Source organism: Anomaloglossus baeobatrachus, chromosome 5, assembly GCF_048569485.1.
Source record: "Anomaloglossus baeobatrachus isolate aAnoBae1 chromosome 5, aAnoBae1.hap1, whole genome shotgun sequence".
Taxonomy (NCBI): domain Eukaryota; kingdom Metazoa; phylum Chordata; class Amphibia; order Anura; family Aromobatidae; genus Anomaloglossus; species Anomaloglossus baeobatrachus.
The window spans coordinates 460,841,965-460,849,340 of NC_134357.1; the positions used below are offsets into that span (position 1 = coordinate 460,841,965).

At 42.4% G+C, this 7,376-nt stretch overlaps 1 protein-coding gene across 6 annotated transcripts in view; it reads left to right on the forward strand.

Annotated features, from left to right (window-relative positions):
* BCAS1 (brain enriched myelin associated protein 1) overlaps positions 1–7,376 on the forward strand; it is a 194,543-nt gene that overhangs the window by 64,622 nt on the left and 122,545 nt on the right. The gene's annotated exons all lie outside the window — the stretch shown is intronic.

The window sequence follows — 7,376 nt, forward strand, 5'->3', positions numbered from 1 at the left end:
ATCTAACAGTAGATGGCGATGTTGTGTAAAGTTTCCTTACTCACTGAATTGTAAAAAGTCTCTTGTTTTTCTTTTTGGTTTCTCTTTCTCGTTCTGATGCAATGCTGTATGACTGTGCTTATCATTACCTCATGTTCTCTCAGAAGTAAAGAGCTTATTATCCCATGTAATCTGCTCTGTGAACTTTCTTCTGCAACTGGAAAGCTAGAAGCTGTGCAACAGTTTTTGTGTGTTTTTTGGGCTCAAAACTGCATGACTTTGCTTCCCCAGCAAAGTCTATGAGTTTTCATTTTTGCTGTCCACACACAACCTTTTTTTTTTAGCGGCGTTTTGGACATGTCAATTCTTTCCTGCGTTTTACTATGTTTTTCCCCCATGCAATGCATTTGAAAAACGCAACAAAACGCAGTGATCCAAAACGCAGCCAAAAATGCACTGAAAAGCACTAAAAACGCATCTGTTTTAACCGCTGCGTTTTTGCAGCGGATGCGATTGTGTGCGTTTTTTGAAGTAAAAAACTCAGCGTTTTTGAGAAGTGCAAAAACGTCATAGTGCGCACATAGCCGTACACTGCTTTCCCTCTGGTATACACAGGGTAACACAGCCAATCTGTACTTTTCATGATCGAGGTTACGAGAATGTTTAGAACAAATTTATTACATGTAACATTTAATATATGAAAAAGGGATAGAGTGCTTACAAAGTTACAAAAAGGTGAAATACACAAGAAAAACATACACACAAGCCAAAAACAAAGCAGAAAAATAAGACGTAAAGAAAGCCCTTAAGGATTTAGATTGGGGAGTGATTCTTTGCAGAGGAGGCACCACAGACATTTGTACAGATCTACAATTCTAGTTGTTCTCCTGGGATCTGATAAGTTTTTCTGGATGAGATATTATAAAGGGTCTTCACACCCGTCACCCCTCCTCCTCCTTATCAGGTAAAAAGAGGATGGCTAATTGTATGCAAGAAATAGATAGCTGCAAGACATAATTCTAATGTATGTTATATTGTCAGGAACCTCCTACTGGAATAATATGACCGCCATATTTCCATGCATACTTTCCCCATCTCAGACACGTCAAACATTATTATGATATATTCATAATTTGTATAGATATTATAATTCTGTGATTCTCCAAGGGCGAAAATCCTCACGCTTGGAATCAAAGAATCAATTATGTCCCTGATCATTGATATATCTGTAGATTGTTGTTATAGCAGATTATCATTGATATGATAGGAAAATATTGCATTTCAATTGTGCCATATGATGTCCTGGTTGGACTGGGACTACCTCAGAGACAATTATCTTCCCCTGCATATACAGTTATGACAAAAAGTTATTCCAGAAAATTAAGTATTTCTCCCAGGAAATTATTGCAGTTACACATGTTTTGTTATTCACATGTTAATTTCCTTTGTGTGTATTGGAGCAACACACAAAAAAGAAAACAGAGGAAAAAAAGGCAAATTGGACATAATTTCACACAAACCCCCCAAAATGGGCCAGACAAAATTGTTTGCACCTTTTCAAAATTGTGGGCAAACAACTTAGTTTCAAGCATGTGATACTCGTTCAAACTCACATGCGACAAGTAACAGGTGTGGGCAATATGAAAATCACACCTGAAAACAGATAAAAAGGGGAGAAGTTGATGCAATCTTTACATTTTATGTCAGTGTGTGTCACACTAAGCATGGAGAACAAAAAGAGAAGAGAACTGTCTAAGGACTTGAGAACCAAACTTGTTGAAAAATATCAACAATATCAAGGTTACAAGTCTATCTCCAGAGATCTTGATGTTCCTTAGTCCATGGTGCGCAACGTAATCAAGAAGTTTACAACCCATGGCACGGTAGCTAAGCTCCCTGGATGTGGAAGGTAGAGAAAAATTGATGATAGGCTGCAATGTAGGATAGTCTGGATGGTATATAAGCAGCCCCAATCAAGAGCCCAAAAAAATCAAGCTATCTCTGCAGGCTCAGAGTGCATCAGTGTCGACATTTAAAAAAAATGAAACGTTACGGCAGAAGAACCAGGAGAACCTCACAGCTGACGCAGTCATAAAAAAGCTAGACTGCAGTTTGCCAAAATGTATGTGAGTAAGCCAAAATCCTTATGTCAAAGTGCCTTGTGGACAGATGAGCCCAAGGTAGAGCTTTTTGTTAAAGCTTCATCATTCTACTATATACCGAAAAAGGAATGAGGCCTACAAAGAAAAAGACATTCTACCTACAGTCAAATGCGGTGGAGAGATTCAAAGATGTCTTCGGTTTGCTTTGCTGCCACTGGCACTGGGTGCATTAACTGTATGGAAGGCTTCAAGAATTCTGAAGATTAGCAAAGGATTTTGGGTTGCAATGTAGTGCCCAGTATTAGAAAGCTGGGTTTGCATCCTAGGTCATGGGTCTTCCAGCAGAATAATGACCCCAAACATGCTTCAAAAATCCCCAGAAATGGATGGAAACAAAGCACTGGAGAATTCTGAAGTGGCAACAATGAGTCCGGATGTAAATCCCATTGAACACCTGTGGAGGGATTTTAACCCCTTCACGACCGGCCGATTTTTCGCTTTCCGTTTTTTTTTTCACAATTCTTTTTCCGAGAGACGTAACTTTTTTATTTTTCAGTCAATATGGACATGTGAGGGCTCAATTTTTGTGGAACAAGCTGTACTTTTAAATCAAACTATAAGTTTGACCATATAGTGTACTGGAAAAATGGCAAAAAAAAATCCAGATGCAGAAAAATTGCAAAAAAAGTGTGATAGCACTATGGTTTTTAAGATATTTTATTCACTGTGTTCACTATATGGTAAAAATGATGTGTCAGTGTGATGCCTCAGGTCAGTGCGAGTTTGCAGACACCAAACATGTATAGGTTTACTTTTATATAAGGGGTTAAAAAAAAAATCGGAAGTTTGTCCAAAAAAAAGTGTCGCACGTTTTACGCCATATTCCGTGACCCATAGCGCTCTCATTTTTCGGGATCTATGGCTCAGTGATGGCTTATTTTTTGCATCTCGAGCTGACGTTTTTACCGGTACCATTTTTGCGAAGATGCTATATTTTTGATCACCTCTTATTGCATTTTGCGCAAAATTTGTGGAGACCAAAAAATTTTAGCGTTTGGAATTTTTATGCCGCTACGCCATTTACTGATCAGATGAATTGATTTTATATTTTGATAGATCAGGCGTTTCTGAACGCGGCGATACCAAATGTGTGTATATGTTTTATTTTTTTAACCCTGTAATTTTCAATGGGGCGAAAGGGGGGTGATTTGAACTTTTAAGCTTTTTTTTTTTTTTTTTTTTTTAATTTTTTAAAACTTTAATTTTGAATTTTACTAGTCCCCTTAGGGGACTATATGGATTAACAATCTGATCGCTCTGCCATATCTGCTGATCACAGCTATACAGCTGTAAACAGCAGATATGCTAATTTTCTGCCTCACTCGGCTCCGGGCCGAGTGAAACCAAAAGTAAGTCATGTGAGCTACAGGAGTCATCACATGACCCTGTGCTACCATGACAACCACTGGAAGTCACGTGATCACGTCATGTGACTTCCGGTATTGGCCGGTAAGTAAATGTTTACCACCGATGCCGTTATAATGGCGCTGCCACATATTGACAGCGCCATTTAAGGGGTTAAACGGCATGAGCAGATAACGATGCTGCTCTTGCCTAGCAGCAGGCACACATCTCAGCTGTGATAATCCGCTGAGATGTGCGCCGATGCTGGCAGCAGACCGCGGGCAGTAATACTATGACCGCTAGGACGTAATATTACTGCCTGTGGTCGTTAAGGGGTTAAAATTGCTGTTGTGAGAAGATGCCTTCAAATATGAGAGACCTGGAGAAGTTTGCAAAAGAAGAGTCCAAAATTCCAGATGAGAGGAGTAAGAAGCTTGTTGATGGTTATAGGAAACAATTGATTACAGTTATTTATCCCAAAGTGTGTGCAACTGAATATTAAGTTGATGATACCAACAATTTTGTCTGGCTCATTTTGGGGTTTTGTGTGAAATTCTGTCCAATTTGCCTCTTTTTAATTTTTTTTGTATTGTTCCAATACACAGAGAGGAAATAGACGTGTATAACAAAATGTGTAATTGCAATAATGTTTTGGGGGAAATACTGTATTTTCTGGAACAATTTCAAGGGTGCCAACACTTTTGGCCATGATAGTATTAGCACATTTTTGCTAATCAGGGAACATGCAGTTAGCATATGGTCTCCCTATAGTCTGGCTGACTCCTCCCTAGTTTAATTACCGTATTTTCCAAATTATAAGATGCACTTTTTTCCCCCAAAACTGGGGATAAAATGGGTGTGCATTTTATAATCCGGATATGGCTTACCGGGGTGGCGGTGGTGGTAGAGGGTCGGCGATACTCAGGGCTCCGAGGAGGGGGGGGGGAGTGTCACTGCAGTGGAGCAGCTCAGGAGGGTCACAGGACTGAGGCTCAGCGATACTGCGGGCTCGTGGGGTGTCGCGGTAGTGGGCACCATTGATCTGCCTGTGGGCTGCTTTGAATGGCCGGCAGTTGATGGCCGCAGAGGCCAATCTGCGCACATGCCACCTCTGCGGCCGTTTACTTGAAGTCCATCGCGTCAAATTACTGCGGGTAATTCAATGGATCCCAGAGCCCACAGTCTACCGGCAGATCAATGGCTCCTGCTGCCACGATACCCCACGAGCCCGCAGTATTACCAACCCTCCGTCCACTGACCCTCCTGAGCGACACCCTCTCCTCCGAGCCCATAGCATTGCTGACCCTGCCTCCTGAGAGCTTCCTGAGCTGCTCCACCAATGCCACTCCCCTTTGGTGAGCTAACATAAGAAGCACTAGGATTATAACACAAACCCTAATTTTAACAGTAAAAATTATTTTTTTCCTATTTTCCTCCTTCAAATTTGGGGTGCGTCTTATAATCCAGTGTGTCTTATAAAACTAAAAATACGGCATCTAGTCACTGATCAAGTGTAGCTGGAAAGAAAAAAATTGCACAAATAGGGTGTTATCCACTATATAAACAATAATATATGTCTAGGACAGGCTCACCTTCTGTGGTTATGAAAGTCACAAACACTAAATACACCTATAGGCCGCTGCAGAACCGACGTTGAAATCAAACAAATGAGTAGGAGAAAGGGTTAATCTTCTGCGCTGTGACACAATCCAAATGGTGTATAACAGCATGATTTATTAGTCAACGCATTTCAAAGCCCTCAAGGCTTCTTCATCAGTACAATGATTTGTCCTGATGAAGAAGCCTTGAGGGCTTTGAAATGTGTTAACTAATAAATCATGCTATGTTAGTGTGGCGCCCCTGAGGCTTCCATCGCCACAGAGACATTGCACCTCATCCAGAGGTGTGATGTCCCATCTTGGGTAAGGACAGGAGTAAACGCCGGTTCACAGACAAATTTACACTACACCCATTGTTAGGCATATTTTGGGACTGGGGATAGTGGCAGCTACCCCCCATGCTGCATGCTGGGGGGCCGTAAGACCCATCTCTTCTCCCATAGGGTGGGGCCTAGCAACAGGGAAAGTGGGAGGAGCCAACAGAAAGAAAGCGCAGATACAGGTAGGTCAAGTTTAGTTAGAAGTGGAGAGTTGGAGAGTGAGGAGTTGGAAAGAGAGAGAGGTTGATACCTCAGAAAAACAACAGAAAGTGAAGCTTCCTGGTGGAGACCCTGGGGCCCAGCTAGGCCCAGATGACACCACAGACTGAAAAGGAAAGGATTCCAGGGCCACTGAAAGGCTTTCAAGCTCGTGGCCTGTTCCACTAGAACATCGGGTGGAGGGATTGGGCTGCATCCAGGGACGGTCCCTAGAAACCAAGGAAAGAAAGACATTTCCAAAAGTAAACACCGAGGCCCAGGGTGGTTGCAAGCGCCCAGGGCCACAATCCACTGTAGATCCCCTGGGAAGAGGGCAAGATTCCATCCAGGCAAGCCTTCTTGACCAGAACCTATAGTGGAGGCCGAGACAAGTTTATCTATAGAGGTCAAGGCTTTGAAGTCAGCCTAGGAAGGAGACACAACCAAGGGTGCACCGGCATTTACTTTAAGAACTACCCGGGATCGGCGAAGGTCCCTGACAGGGGATCCCAGCACACCAGTGGGAAACCGGTTGTCTGCAGTAGCTGACAGTGAGTAAAAGACCTTGAAACTGCATCTTCTGGTGTTGCCTCCTTTATTTCGCCCTGCACTGCACCATCCACAAAACACCACGGTTGCCCCGGGGTATCGCTCCACCTGTGGGGAGCAGAACCATCCCAGCTGCTAATCCATCAGCCCCGGAGGTCCCATCCAGCAGCGGCGGCTCCATAGCCGCAATCCACAGGTGGCGTCACGAATATTTCCACAAACCGTAATTAAAGTTACCACCCCCACAACTGCCATATTAGTTGACCCCGCCAAGGTCACAGAGTCGGGCCCCGCCACCACTGACAACCCCCGGACTAGTCTGGCCCGACACCGGGTGTCCCAAAGCCCTGGGGTGGGCGAGTCATTATACACCATTTGGACTGTGTCACAGCACGGAAGATTAACCTTTTCTCCTACTCATTTGTTTGAATTATCTAGTCATAGAGGAGATGCTGCCAAGTGTCCAATGATATTAGATTTGTATTTATATAATACATAAACATTAATGGTGCTCATAAAGTCCTATGGAGAAATGTAACTGTCGTTTCAGGAGAACTTGCAGCAGAATATCTGTGTCGGCCTCTAGCTTCTCCTCTTCCATAGAACTTTATGAGCACCAACTGTTAGGTTCTTTCTCGGTAATGGGAAAGTCTTTCTTTACTGAGCACAGATTATACTAATAAATTGAAAATGAAAGATCAGTCCAGGAAGAGAAAAAAGCAGATTTCTCTGATAAGATATATTACAAAGTTTCTTATTTTCAATTGTGCTGTTGATCTATGAAATAAAAATTAAAATATCGTGTTAAACAAATAGGACTTTTAGAATTTAATATGGCACCAGACATTAGATTAAGGTCAACCAAACCTGTTAATTTTAGCACAACCAGACGATCATCGAATGTTTATGAGGCTACACTAATTTCACTAGTGGCAGATGTTGGGGAAGAGAATTTCAATATGCCCGATCCTTTTCTTCCAAGAGGAGGTAAGAAACCAGAAGCGTCTGTCTGCACTATATACACTCTTCGGTGTCGGGACATATGTCATGGAGGCTTTACCAGCCAAGGAAAGTGCATGGGAGGGTCGAGAGGACTTTTGTCTCCATTTTAGCCTCTAGAGTTTTTTACTTTAGGGTAAATAGATTACAATAGTCATAAATATATACACGGGCAATGACATTTGCCAACCATGTCAATAGTCTCC